Here is a 15861-nt window from a genome sequence, read left to right on the forward strand (position 1 = left end):
AGAACTTTGATTAACTCATTCTAATGATCATGTCAGGATTGATGATATATTTTGCTAACCTTCCTATTGAATAGGCAATATCAGATCTTGTACAATGTACATTAAGCTACAAATAACATAGAATATTTTAGAGAAGATACATCTTCATCATTATTTTTTCTGCAACTTATAATTTGGATCAAATAGAGTAACAACTGGCTTACTCTCAAAGTTATCAAATTTTCTCAGCACTTTCTCTATATAGTGAGATTGAGAAAGTATTTATCAACTTGGATTTCTTATTATTCGAATTCTAAGGATAAAATCAGCAGGACCAAGGTCTTTCATATCAAAGTTAGATTTCAAAATCATTTTGGTGGAATCAATGACACGTCAATATTAACATATCATCCACATGCAAGCAAATAATGAAATACTTTTGATCTATGGTTTTAACATAGACACATTTATCACACTCATCTATCTTAAATCCATTTGATAACGTCGTGTGATCAAACTTTTCTTGTCATTGTTTGGGTACTTGTTTCAACCCATAAAGACACTTGAAAAGTTTACAAACTTTGTCTTCAAGTCCTTTAACAACAAACCCTTTAGGTTGTTCCATATAAATTTCTTCATCTAAATCTCCATTTAAAAATGCAGTTATTATATCCATTTGGTGTATTCCCAAATTTTGTAAAGATGTAATTGCAATTACATCCTTATCGATGTAATTCTCATCACTGGAGAATAGGTATCAAAGAAATCTAGCTCTTCTTTTTGTCGAAAACCTTTAGCTACCAAACGATCTTTATACTAATCAATAGTGCCGTTAACCTTTAACTTTTTCTTAAAAATCTATTTACTCCTAATTGGTTTACTCTCAGGAGGCAAATCAACCATAGCTCACTATTGATAACTTCTTCCAATACAGTGCATCAGGAGATGATACAACTTCTTGAAAAGTCTGAGGCTCACCTTCTATCATATAAGTTATGAAATCATGTCCAAAAGAAGTAGTTTTCTTAGCTCTTTTGCTTCTTCTAGATTCAGACTCAGTATTCTGATTGTTTTGACTTTTTGAAGAGCTAGCCTCTTTAATTCTTTTGACATCAATAAATTTGTGTCATTCCTCTTTTAAAGGAAATATATTCTTAAAGAATTCAGCTTCAGTGGATTCCATTATGATATTGTTATTAATATAAGATATTTCTTATTTAATCACCATAAATCTATAAACAGCACTATGCATTGCATAGCTTGTAAAGACAATCAATTGCCTTAGGTCCAAGTTTGGTCCTTTTTGGTAAAGGAACTAGTACCTTTACCAAACACCTCCACACTTTTAGCATTTTATATGAGGGTAGCTTTCCATTTCATACTTCATAAGGCGACTTATTAGTCTTCTTATGTGGAATTCTGTTTAGTATAAAATTTACTCTTAGTAAAGCTTCCCCTTACAAATTATGAGGTAATCTTGAACTATTTAACATGCAATTAATCATATCCTTTAAAGTTCGATTCTTTCTTTCAACTACACCATTTTGTTATGGGATAAAAGGTGTTGTAGTTTGATGGATTATACCATTAACTTCATAAAATTCGTAAAGTGATGAGGATTCATATTCACCACCCCTATCTGATCTAAACACATATACTTTCTTATCAAGTTAATTTTCAACTTCTGTCTTAAATGTTTTAAAAATAACAATATTTACTACAATCATCAATGAATGTGACAAAGTATCTCGTACCACCTCTTATGGGAGTACTTTTCATGTCACATACATCACAATGGATTAAAGTACGTAATTACATCTTTTTTCAAATGAAAATGGTTTTCTAGTGAACTTTGATTCAACACAAACTTCATATTTGTGTTTACTATCAATGTTAAAATTCGAAAATAGTCTTAAGCTTACCATTCTATTTAAAGAACGATAATTGACATGCCCCAATCTAAAATGTCAAACATCACATAACTCACCAATTTAAGCACATAAGTTGATATTATTATTACTATTTGATATTTATGCCAGTACATTCATTTGAACATGCCATCACTTAGGTAGCCTTTTCCCACATACATACTTCCCTTTGTTAGAATAAATTTATTTAACTCAATACAAACTTGGACCCATTTTTGTTAAGTATTGTTCCTGACATTAGATTCTTTCGAATCTCTGGCGCATGCCACGCATCACGGAAAGTAAGTATCTTTCCAGAAGTCCATTTCAGTAGGATATTCCTTTTGCCATCCATGGAGGCAGTTGAAGCATTTCCTATGAACACTTTATCATTGCCTTCTAGCTTCTCATATGTAATGAACAATGATTTTTCCTTACAAATATGCCTAGTAACATCAGTATCACTCCACTAACCTTTGATGTCTGAAGCTATATTTACCTCAGAAATGATGGTAACCAGATCATCATTTTCCAAGACGTTGGCTTGATTGTTGGAACTTTGTCCCTTCTTATGTCTGCACATTGTAGGAATATAGTCACTCTTACCACAAACCCAACAATTTCCTCATATGCGCTTGTTAGCGTCATTTCTTAATCTATGATTCACATTTTTCTTCTTGGGTTTATGCTTTGAAGCTTCAGCAATAGAGCTTTGGTTTCGACTTCTAGTGGAGTTTTATCTCCTTTTTTGTCATCCTCTTTTATATGGAGTTTCACTGCAAGGTCTCCATGGATAACTCCTCTTCGCTTGTGCTTGAGATAGAATTTGAAGTTCTTTCAGAAAGAAGGCAACTTCTCAATCACAACAGCAATCTGGAATGACTCACAAATGTCCAATCCTTCACTTCGCAAATCACCAATGATAATTTTCAATTCTTCCATCTGATTGACTACGAACTTAGTATCAACCATCTTGTAATCTAAAAATTTTTCCACAAGGGATTTCTTGTTACCAGCATTTTCCAGCTTATACTTCTTGTCTGATGCCTCCTACAATAGTTTTGGTGTACAGTAGGCATTGCAATAGACATTATAGAAAGTGTCCTCAAGATCATAAATATATAATTACAACATAGGAAGTTCGAATGCATCCATGCTTGCTTCGTTGCTTCCGCTTAAGTAGTTACAACTTCTTGTGGAGTAATTAGGCAATATTATTTCAAAAAGTGAGAAAGATTCAGTGTGGTGACATAGAATATAATCTTTTATTGTCATCCCTTGAAGTTGGCTCCCTTGAACTTCTCTTGTTTTTTAGCATGAGGTTTGACAATAGGCGATTCCATCATGGCAGAAGCAGCAACATTGGTGAAGGAGTTTCCAACCATCAGTTTAAAAAATGTTAATTATCTTTAGATTGTTGAGGGAAAATGATATATGTAGAACTGAATCCACTAATTGAGTGATTACACCTCAATTACTAGAAACAATACACTCAATGTATAATATTCAAACTCAAACGAGAGCCATGTGGTGTAACAAGGCTTAAACATAAAAATAACCAAAGACTTAAAAGAATCTCAAAACTTTTAAAGACTCTAAAATGTATCGAGACATGCTTATGATAAGCGTTGTCTTGTAGACAAATTATTCACTCTGTACAGGCTGCAAGCAGATTATAGCGATAGTCTCAACACGATATAATGACTAATTCCAGTAGAACTGCAACCTCAAACTACTCGGATCTGGTAGAACGCTTGTTAGGATTGTATCAACAACAGCGGAAGCACAAGGATCATCTAAGCACTCAAATTCACTAATTTTGGCAAAATATAAAGCATGCTTTTGCAAAAACAAGTGAGTTTCAAGATATACCTCTTGTAGAACTTCTTCAAAGCTCCTTCACCAACTGATATTTTCTCCAAATCTTGTTGTAAACCACCTCAAGATCTTCCCCACTATTCTCTTGGTGCTCTAGATTGAGTTGTGAGACTCAAAACAAGCTTGAATCAAGGGTAGAGGGAGAAATGCTTACTGCAGAAAACTAGCTGAAGAACTCTTTCTTCAAACCAAATTTTCTCTCAAAATCTCTATATTTTGCATCGTAGTTTTTCACTCCAATCTCTTCATTATATTGCAGATCAACATGTAAAAGAGTGAGTTGCATGAGTTGCAGCTCATGCTTTGAGAAGACAAAGCCAAGAAGATGCATTATGTGTGAGCTACTTAAGATAGATAATGGAAAATCTTTTTTTTTTTTTTTTTTCCATTTTAGTGTTTTGCTTTTTTTTACTTTTTCCAATTTTATCACAAAATCAAAATTTGATTTTATAAAATCTATTTTGATTTTAAAAAATGAAAATTTTAATTAATTTCATAAATTAATTATTAAATAAAACTTAATTAATTTAATATCAAATATTAAATTAATTTTAACACATATCCATCTTTATATTAAAATCATATTTAAATATATATAAATTCTCCTATTCCGTTTAATACTCAAATTAAACATGTAATTATATCTCATATGATTACTAATTCCCTTAATTCTAATTTGAACGATTCAAATTAACTTATCACGCTATTCTAAAGCTAGTCCGACCTCGCGAACCTACAGATCATGGGCTCCAATGATCCAGATTGATTGGCTAAACTCATTAGACCAAATTAATCTCCATTCGTTAACTAATGGGTCACTCCACTAAAGCCCATAGTTGCACTTCCCTCACTATAGATATATTATGTCCACATGATTTAACCATAATCAACAAGTCGACCTTTCACAGGTTGTTCGTTATAATGGCTAGGTTAAATATTTTTTTTACCCCCAAGATTACGTCTTATCCTCAAGTCCCTACTGATCCTCTAATGAACAACTGGTTTGTGATTCAATCACTAAACTAAACTCTCTCAGCCTAGTGAGAGGGTGGGGCCCCTTGTTTAAGACCTGGATTCAGTACTTGAGAGAACAACATTTCTCCTATCCTTAAATCAGGTAGGCGTGAACTCCGTCTTGCACCCTATGTCCCCATTTATCTATCCAGTCTTACCTCTGAAACGGGAGTCTTATCAAGCCGGTGCTGTTGAGCCAACCCTCAACTATTCAAATCTAAGGGCAATCCCGAATAAACAGAAGTTCATAGTTAGCTCAGGATTAAGATCGAGTTACCTAGGTTATCTAGGTGAAATAGTTAGTCTTATATAGTAAATAACGTTATAAAGTAAGAGTGACTTATTTCTTGGTCATGATCTTATGCAAACGCATTGCATAGAACGCCCCCATTCCTCATGTCATAATATGTAAGAATTAGGATCACATCGTATGTAGCACTTTACAATTTTTTGTAACAACTACAGAGTAGGCCACATCCAATGGTGTTACCAGAATAAGGTACCAAACCTTATTCATGTACCATAGATCATTTTGACTATTTACTCGAACTTGATCCACTCTTTTGTCTCCACATAAAGTTCAAGTACTCATACAATAGTCATGAGTCTTAGTTTATTGGATTTAGACTTTCGTACAATTTATGAAATCAATAACAAGTATATTGATTATAGAAGATGTTTATTATTTTACAAACTGCGAGTTTTTAGGACATAAAACCCAACAGCTTAGATACTTACTCTCAACTCAACTCAAGAATAAAAGAAAGAAAGAAAAAAAGAAAGAAAGAAAGAAAGAAAGGAGAAAACTCTCCACTTTAGAATGGAATGCTACAAATGAAGAACCAAGCTATTATTTATAGGCTAACAACTTAGTAATGGTCCAAATTACAAAATAAAATCAAATAAATACAAAAATTGAAACATTTGTCAAATTTAACTCAATTTAGGGGTGAAAACAGTTTAGCTTGGTTCGGTTTGGGGAACCAAATCGAAAATTTTAAAATTTCTATATGTGAAACCGAAACACGTAAATTCAGTTTTGGTATTTTTTTAAAAAATATGTATATATTTTTTAAAAATAAAAAGCAGTTCGATTAGATTCATTTTAAATTCGGTTTTGTTCTTTAAATTAAAAATGGTTCGATTTTAAATTCGATTTTACTCTTCTTAATATATTTATATTAATTAAAAATGGTTCAGTTATGTTTCAAATTCAATTTTTGAAATTGAAACCAAACTAAACCGAATTAATTTGGTTTCAAAATTTCTTTAATCGGACCAAACTGCATTTTCCGGTTTCACCGAGTTTTTAATTCGGTTTTGAGAAACAATTCGGTTTTTGCGGTTTGAATGACCACCCTTATGAGTTGTTTACTTGATAAAAATCAAATATAGCTCATTCAAATTGAAGAAACTACAAATTTAACTTTCATACATGTTTTGTGCATAAAACATCATGTTAATTTGAAATTTCAATCCAATTTGAAAGTTTCTAAACAATGAATTTAATCTACACAATTAAAAAATGTTTCAATATTCAATTGTTTCACGTTCTTTCACTACCTCTCTCTCTGTATATACAACAATGGGTCTGGTTTGAGTTATTTTAATGAGTCAGGTTAGTGGATAGTTCCATTTCGATGATGATTTTTCCAATTCTATCATTGAAATCGATGATTTTTTTTTTCTTCTAGAGGAATGAATGGACTTGAGATTATTTCTCGATTTTACTCCAACCATGCCCAAATTGACTGAAAATACAATGGATGCTAGAATTTGGGACAAAAAGACTTGATGTGCTTGTTGTCTTTTCTAAAATGAAAAAGATTTAACTCTACAATAAACCTTTGTAATTCCTTAGTGTTCTATTAAAATTTCATTTAGCATTTTTATGTAGAATTTTGAAGCTCAAATTGACGATGGGAAATTGTTGGATCATGGAAAAATTGAATGGTGCAGAGTTGTAAAAGTTGAAAGTGAGGTTGGAAGTTGGGTAAAAAAAAGTTGAATGTTGTAGTCTTGTGGTTTTCGAGCAAGAAATGGATACGAGAGCCTGATCGACGGGAAAAATATCTATCACCATATCTCCCATGATTGACAAGTTGGGTCTATTATTCATATTTCTTAGTCGATTTAGACGTAGTTATAGAAAAATTTAGAAATAAGCTCTCTGATCTATTGGCTCCTCCTTGGATTACAGTCGATTTCAATAGTGAAGAAAGAGAAATCATCGTGGGACTACCTAGTTGTTACACTCCTTCCCAGATTACCTTCTTAATCCAGAAGAGAATGTGACGATAGTAGTCAACCCTTTTGTGGCACTTACTATCTAACTTATATCCTTAACCTTTTAGAAATCCCTATAATACATATATAATATTCACCAAACTAATAAAACTTTAAAAACAACCTCAAAACATTAGGGATCAACAACCACATAACTACATCATATTAACAGGTACAAAGTTCAGTGGGTCCCAACATACTTCACTACCCCTAATATGAGCAACACATATGTACAAACATTTATAGAATAAATACCTAAAACTTCTCTTTAGACTTTGAACTTTTAATTAAAGTCCTTGAGTGGCAGAGCAGTAGGGCAGCTAACCTCTGGGGAGATGATCACTACCTGAGAAAAGGAAAATATTTAAAAGAATGAGCTACTCACTTAGTGACTAATAAAACATATTCATCATGCTTGAAACTGAAAATTGCCAAGAAAACTCATACTTGAAACATTTTAAAACATAGTATCTCTGAAAACATAACTAACATAATCTTTAGTCGAGAGAGAATCCTTTTGCTCAATCCCTCAACGTCAATCCTTAGTGGGTGTAGAGTAATCTTAACACTACCAACGTCAAATCTACCTACGTGCATGTGGTAATAACTAAATACCATCATACCTTAGGTAGTACTACCCAGATACATTCTCAAGTCCTTCAGTAGTTTAACATATTCATCATAAATACTCATACAGTAAAACATGTATTCTTGAAAGCATGAATAGCATAAAACATATGTTTAACTTTTCTATCATGTGATCATGAATTTGTAACACATGCTTTTAAAACATAAAATGTGTAGATATTGAGAATCATGGTTTCATAAACTTCTTTAAACTGTGTATGCACTAATAAGCTCTTTGAAAAACTAGTTTGCTTGGAAACTACTTAAGCATATAAAAATGAGGCAAACATGATTCTAATCTTTTAAGTAGACATGTACTTGCTAAAACATCTAAAAAAACACTTAGTTTTGTCACTCACAATTTCCGGCTCGATCCTTCGAATTTATAAACTTCTCCTAATTGAACCTGGCTTGAAAATCACATTATTAACTTATGGTTATCCAATCCAAACACTAAATAAACAACTCATCATTTTACCATAATTCCCTTAACCCCTAAATAATCCTCAAAATGGTCAAATTTTAGAATTTAAACATCCCTAGCCTTTAAATTATTCAAACAAATTAAAAAAAAACCTTAAATCTTCCGAATTTATCATAAAATCCCCTTGAGTTAAAGCGTCATTCAATTCAAAGATAGTCTTAAACAAATAGCTCAAAATTAATTAAACAATCTTAAATCTCAAAAATAGGATTTTGATGACGGGCAAAAGATGATAGACATCATCTTCTTCCTTCAGACCACCAATTTTCTGCGGGCAAAAGATGATAGACATCATCTTCTTCCTTCAGACCACCAATTTTCTGCAAGTTGCTCTGTTTTTCGACAACTACTTTCAAGCTTTTAAGCTTCAATTTCACCCAATCCAGCCCCAAAACCACTAATTTCTTCTACAAAACTCATTAACTACTTCTAAATTAAATTACCCAATAAGTTAGAGTTCACGAATTACCTTGGATAGCTCGAAATTTTGATTGAATCCCGACTAACCTGTTTCTGCGAAATTTTGTGCAACCCACTGTTTTCCTCAAAATTGATGGCCTTTCCAAATTTTTTCTCCTTAATAAGCCCTCAAATTTCTTTCTTACTTGATTCTCTTCAAAATTCATGAAGCAAATATTCCGATTGATTAACTGGTTTGAGAGAAATTCTTCAAATTCTCCACGAGTATACAACTATACGTGACAGCAACATTTACAGCTTTCAGTTCTTAATTCATCAATTTCTAAACCAAATTCCCTCAAATTTCTTGTATTAAATTCATAAACAACCTCTTAATTTACTAACCTGAGGATTTTCAGCTTTAAAGTTCCTTGAATACTTCAAAATCAGCTCTCAAAACTACCCCTACTCTGCTTCAACTAAACTCCCGTTTAGCCTCGGTTTACCAACAAATTCGTCAATTTCCATCCATAATTTGCACGAACATCCTTCATAAAAACTGTTAATAAACCTCTTTTCACGCGAACCCCAAAATTTCAGCTTCTAATTCCTTTTCTACAGCTTGAAGTCGTTAAAACACCACAACTTGCTCGAAACTGCCCGAATTTAGACCAACCTCAAGTCTTTTCCACTTTTCACCATCTTGTCGGGAGATTCACTCCGGCAGCCCTGGATCGTCTTCTCCACTAAATTTCCTATGGGGTTATAAAGGAAATTAAAAAATTGCACGATGAATTTCTGAACACCGACCTTCACAATCTGCTACTTTATATGCACCGCCAACACCTTTTTCTTCTCCTTAAAAATTTTACCAGCGACTACTTTAAATTGGTTACCCCACTCATTTAGGCTAAATTACTCCCCTTCTATTAATACTTAAACAATTAATCCCTTTTAATTTATATATAAACAAATATTAAATACTTTTCTCCCCCTTCTACATTTAATTTTTACTTAATCACTCTAGGGGTGGACAAAAAAACTGCTCAAATCGAACCGAACCGATTTATAAGCAAAATCGAATTTTTCGGTTCGATGCGGTTCATTGGGCTGTTGAAACTGAATTTAAATGGTTCGGTTCGATTCAAAGCTTGAAAACCGATTTCTAAACCGAACCGAACCATTTATATATAAATATATATATAATATTAATATTTATTTAATAATAAATAAATAACCTAATTTAAACTCACTTCACCTTCAGCACTCGAGCGCCACCCTCTACCCTCCTCACGGCTCACGCTATTGATTTTTCATTTCCATTTCGCAATCGTCTTCCCCTTCGCCAATCAGATCTGTACCAACTACCGCCACCGTTCTTCTTCATCGACCACCACCGTTCGTCTTCGTTACCAGACCGCCTTACGAAATCAGATCTATACCAGAGTTCTTCTTTCGTCTGGTTCTTCTTCGTCGACGACTCGACTAGACCGTCTGGTTCTTCTTCGTCGACTAGGCCGATTCTTCTTCTTCTTCGTCTGATTCTTCTTCTTCTTCAGTTGATTCTTCTTCTTCTTTGTTCTTCTTCGTCGAAAAAATCTCAAATTGATTCTTGAAAAACCGAACCAAATTGAACCGGTTTGGTTCGGTTCGGTTCGAACCGCACCAATATATAAACAAAAGCGGTTCGGTTTGGCCATCAAACCGAACCGAATCGAACCGATTCCACCCCTAAATCACTCCACTCTTCCAATTACTTAACCAAGTTTCATCTCTTTTCCTTTATCAGCTAGAAAATTTCCTTTTAATTGCACATTCACATATTCCTTTTTATTGAAACACCTTAACAAATAAATATACCTTACTCAACATGCTTTTAAAACAATAAGTAACATTGTAAATTGTCAAGCATAGACATAAAGGAATTCAAAATCTAGAGTTTACAACCCAATAACTTGACCCATTGGTTTTTTTAACCCAATTTTGCTTTGGAAATTTTCTATCTTATTTTGGAACTTCTCTATTATTTTTATTTGCCAACTGAAATAGTTTCTAACCTTAATTCATGGCAGGAACACCATTAGTCATTTGAAAGTATAGGGGCCAAAGTAGAATAACTATTAAAATATAAGAACCAAATTTGATATTTTAACCTAAAAAATATTATGTTCTTGGTAAAATTCATAACTTTAGGAAAATTTTAATATAGGTACAACTATTTTTTTTTTTAATTAATAATCTTGATGAATAAATGTTTTTTAAACAGTATGTTGGGTAGAATATTGAATCTGAAAACAAATATAAGTTCATTCCAGTTAAGTTATACTGATATTGGTATCTATAATTTTAAAACTTGTATTTTGGTCTCTATACTTTGAAAATATTATTTTGGATCTCTGTATTTTTAAAAAGTGACCATTTTTTTCTCTCCATTTTCATTCTTATTTTATTTTAAGAGATTAAAAGAATCATTTTTAATAGTTCAAGGATCAACATTAAGGATGAGTAATGTGTTGTAAAGCTTAAAAATCACAAAATAAATTGGAAATGCATTCCAAGTAATATCAATTCCCATATGCTGAAGTAAATCATTGCTAAACAAGGCAATCTTTTTCTCCTCATGGGAAAGGAAAAATAAGTCTTGATGCATGTACAAATGAGCTTGAGGCATGAATATGCAAATTTGAAAATTCATGAACGTTAGATGTAATTTTTTCTTTTGTGCTACTTCCATATTAGTATTATCTAACAAGTAATAAAGGCAACATAGAGTCGAGAGTATTAATCTATGAGCAATTTGTAAGAATTATACTTTTTAACCTTCAAAGTAAGAGAACGCAATAATACTCATTATTATCTATTGTGAGTTTTCATTTGTTTCATAAAACCTACTTAGCTAGGTTGCATTTACGATCCTTTAGTAATTAGATTTTCCTTTAAAAAGTTATACAAAATCACTTTTTAAATCTTTTGATTTTCAAAATCTCATAATTAAATAACTTCTCAAATAATCAAACATCTTTTTAAATGATTTTTTTCTCTATTTTTAACGATGTGCTTTTTTTAAAAAAAAAAATTCTTTTGTCTGTCATGCAACTTTTGTAGAACTACAAAATTACAATATCACTTAATTAGAACGAAATTTAAACAAAACATCAAAGTGTAATTTTCTTTGCATCAACAACAATACAAGTTTTCTTTCTTTCTTGCTTTTTTTTTTTTTTTTTTTCTTTCTAATAGTCGTAATCATCTTCTTCCAATTATCATTTTCTTTTTACTTCTTTTCATCCCATTTGCACTCAAAACTTTCTTGGGCGACTCTTTTCTTTTATAATTTTTTTAAAATATGTGTACTATATGCTTAAGATTTTTCCTGAATTGGATGAATTAGAAGGATTATGGTTTTTTAAATATAGATGTACTTATAGAAAAATATTGTTTAATAATTGAATATATAAAATAAATATCTACCTAGGTCTTCAAATGGGGATGTAGCTCACATGGTAGAGCGCTCGCTTTGCATGCGAGAGGTACGGGGTTCGATACCCCGCATCTCCAAAACTTTTGTATATATGTTTTTCGTTGGGTCTTCTAAATTTTTGATGTTTTATTTCTTTTTTCTATTGGGCCTTTTAATGTTCTTCAAGTTCTGGCCCAAATAGCTCCACACCCCTATGTAAATTTCCATTTATGTGTTTAGTCCTTTTTTTCTCTCTCTTTCTTTTCTTCCAATTCTAACATACTCATCCTCATTCCCATCCTATTAACTTCTTTTTTAATTTATTATAATAATTTAGTGTTAGATTATTATTATTATTATTATTATTATTATAATATAAATATTATATTTAAATTTCAAGTTTTATTGTTTAATGATCAAGACAATGAGTATATTTGAAATGAACATTAAAATTTATTCTTGACAATAATCATCTTAAAGTTCTCATCATCTTAAAACTATCATCAATCTCTAAATGAAATTTTATACATTAACTAGTCTTGGCAATTTGACATTAATGCTCCTAGGGTTAATCTATTCCATATAAATTTCTAGTAATTATGCTAACAAAATGCCTTTACGTAGTTGGAGACAATTCATAGTGTAGGTGGAGATGGCTTGTGCTAGAGCCTTGATCAAGACTTCTTTGCCACCAAGAGAGAAGAATTTTTCTTTCCATCCTTAGAGAACCTTCTACACATGGTCCTTGAGAGACCAAAATACTTATCATCTACTTTTACATTTGCTTTAAAAAAAAAGATTTTTTTAATCGAAAAACTTGAAAAACTTCATGATCCATGTGAAAGGGATTTTCAATTTTAGTACATTCGTTTATATCATAAAAAAATATAAAAATAAAAAAATAAAAGGAAAAAAAGGTAACAACACAACCAATGAGTTATTACAGTATTTTTAACTTTTAATTTGAATGACTTTTTTTTAAAAGAAAAAGTATAATAAGAGTAGGGAATTTTGAACCGCAATGAGATTATGGAAGTAAATATTCTCGCATTTATTACTACTGCACCGTTCATTCTAGTTCCTACCATCTTTTTACTTATAATATACGTAAAAACAATCAATCAATGTGATTAATTTGAATTAACCTTGTTTTAGTTCTTATCAATAATTGAAGATAAGAAAAATAAAAAGCATTAAAATTTTGTGTCTTAGATGAAATTGGCAGACTAAAATTATCAGTATTCTATGAGTTCCAATAGTATGGTAGAAAGAAATATATGAATCAAAATAATATGATTCAACCTTAAACTCTTTTGAAGGTAGCAAATAACAATGGAGCCTGAGAATTGATGTGTATTCATATCATAGGGGCTAGTAATCAACGATATTCTCATATTGGTGACGTTATTGTTGCTGTAATCAAGAAAGCCATCCCAAATACATCTCTAGAAAGATCAGAAGTGATCAGAGCTGTAATTACATGTACTTGTAAAGAATTCAAACGAGAAAACGGTATGATAATACGATATGATGACAATGCTACGGTTGTTATTGATCAAGAAGGAAATACAAAAGGAACTCGAATTTTTTGTGCGATTGCCTAAGAATTGAGACAATTAAATTTCAGTAAAATAATTTCATTAGCACTTGAAGTATTATAAGATGAGACCGTGAGATAGTTATAGTATTTGAATGAAATTAATTAGTAGATTGTGTATCACATATATACCTTTTTAAATTCATAACTATTCAATAAAAAAGACTGTTGATTAGATCAAAATTTAAAGTAACGGATAATTTTTGTTTATCATGGGTAAAAGGACACTATTGCCTTTTGGTCGCTAACACATCCATATGTCAATTATACTCGTTTTGGCAATTTACAAATTGATATTATTATATATTCCAATTTAAGTATTTTTCATTTGTTTGTTTTCCTCTGTTTTTATTTACTTATTTACAAAGAATTAGCGATACTTCAAAAAATTTTATTTAGATAAAATTACTTTTTTAGTCTCCGAATTTTAAATTTTGGGTGCGTTTGGTCTATGGACTTTGAAAATATACTTTGTTAATTCTCAAACTTTTAAAAAGGAAAAACTTAGGTCTAGTCAGATTGCACCTATCTCTTTGTGTAGCCCAGATACACCAAATGAAAAATTGACACATGTCAACTTTTATTTTTTTGAAATATAATTTAAACATATATATTGGTGGTTAAAAGAAGGGGAGTTGAGACTTAGGTGCTCTTTTTAAAAATAGGTTCAAAAGATACCTAAAGTGATTTTTTATTCGTAGAAATATTTTTCTAATTTAAAATAATAAAAACAAAATTGCATAGATCTTTTAAACTTATTTTTAAAATCTCAAAGACTAAAAAATTAACTTTTGAAAACTTAAAAACCAAATGCACATATCCTTAAAATCTAGATGACTAAAAACATACATTTTAAAAATTCAATGACCATATAAATACATATTCTTCAAAACTCGAAGACTTAAAAGGTAATTTTCTCTTTTGTACATGTGATACCCAAAAATTTGATATTTAAAAGAAGAAGAAAAAAACAACAATAAAGGGAAAGGAAGAAAAAAAAAAAAGGTATGAAGTGGGCTGTTTTCACTTTACTACAACCCAGAAAGGAACTTCCAAAATCAGCCCACGACCAGTCCAAACAAAATAGAAATAAAATTAAGGGGAAATAAAAAGAATGCAATGAGCATGGATCGAAGAACACGCGACCTTCAAATCTTCAATCGGACGCTCTCTATTGAGCTATCCCCGCATTTGTTGAAAGCAATTATACTTTCCCTAATAAGTTTGTTAGTTACATTATTATTGTTTATTAAAAGAAAGCCCAAGTTTATAAAAAGCATCAATTATACTTACCCTTTATTTGTTTTTGATATCCAATAAAAAGAATGAAAGCGAACTTGATGCCCATCTATTAACTTTAAATTTGAATTCAAATTTTGAAAATTGTGTTGGTTGTGAGTGTAAAATATTTGAAAAAATAAAAATTAAGCTAAAATATCATTTTAGTTCTAATACTTTAATGATTGAATCATTTCGGTCTATCTATTTTCAAATGTCCAATCTTAGTATATCTACTTTTCAAAAAATTTAAAAACAGTCCCTATCATTAAATTAGAGTTAGAAACTACCTGAGTTGGCAAAAAATAAAAAAAAAAGTGTCAAGTAGCATAGGAAGTTACCAAGTCAGCAATTTCGTATTAAACCATTAATAGATTGGGCTTGTGAACAGTTTCATTTCGATGATGATTTCCAATATCTACCATTGAAATCGACGATTTTTTCTAGGGAAAAGAATGGACTTGAGGTTATTTCCAAATGGATCAGCTGCACCTAGAAAAATTGTCATGTGGCAATTATTTTTTTAAAAAAATTATTTAATTATTTTCTGTATAAAAAAAGAAGAGTATAGGATTTCTCTTTTCAGAATTTACTCCAAACCATACCAAATTTACTTAAAATACAATGCATGCCCAAAAAATTGGGACAAAAAGACTCAATATGCTTGTTATCTTTTTTAAACTCAAATCAAATTTAGGCATCAGTTTAGAATAATATGAAATTCAAATTAGCAGCTTGAAATCTTAATAAGAAAACTTTATTTGAATTAAATTGAAAATTTCAATTAAGACTAATTTGAAACCATTTTGAAAATTTCAAATAAAACTAAACAAATTATAATCTTCCATCAAAGTTGAAAACCAATTGGAATCATTAAAAAAAAAATTAACTTTAAATCAAACTAGAAAGTTGATTTGGAATTGAATTAAAGTTAAAATTAAAATCCTTTTCC

The 15861-nt window shown here is 30.9% G+C and overlaps 1 long non-coding RNA gene and 1 other non-coding gene across 3 annotated transcripts; one reads left to right on the forward strand and one right to left on the reverse strand.

Annotated features, from left to right (window-relative positions):
- Positions 1–7197: 7197 nt before the first annotated feature.
- LOC120070153 (uncharacterized) lies at positions 7198–9502 on the reverse strand. Of its 2 annotated transcripts, XR_016524680.1 has the most exons (4): positions 8980–9466; positions 8645–8867; positions 8051–8097; positions 7198–7410 (listed from the first exon to the last, which is right to left on the reverse strand). It is a non-coding gene; the product is annotated as an uncharacterized LOC120070153 (long non-coding RNA). The 2 variants fall into 2 exon arrangements; XR_016524681.1 differs by lacking the exon at positions 8051–8097 and having other exon boundaries at positions 8980–9502.
- A 2557-nt stretch (positions 9503–12059) lies between these two features.
- On the forward strand, positions 12060–12132 carry TRNAA-UGC (transfer RNA alanine (anticodon UGC)). Its single transcript has one exon. It is a non-coding gene; the product is annotated as a tRNA-Ala (tRNA).
- Positions 12133–15861: the final 3729 nt, after the last annotated feature.

This window comes from Benincasa hispida, chromosome 11, assembly GCF_027475165.1.
Source record: "Benincasa hispida cultivar pf3 chromosome 11, pf3_genome.v1.1, whole genome shotgun sequence".
NCBI classification, from domain to species: Eukaryota; Viridiplantae; Streptophyta; class Magnoliopsida; order Cucurbitales; family Cucurbitaceae; genus Benincasa; species Benincasa hispida.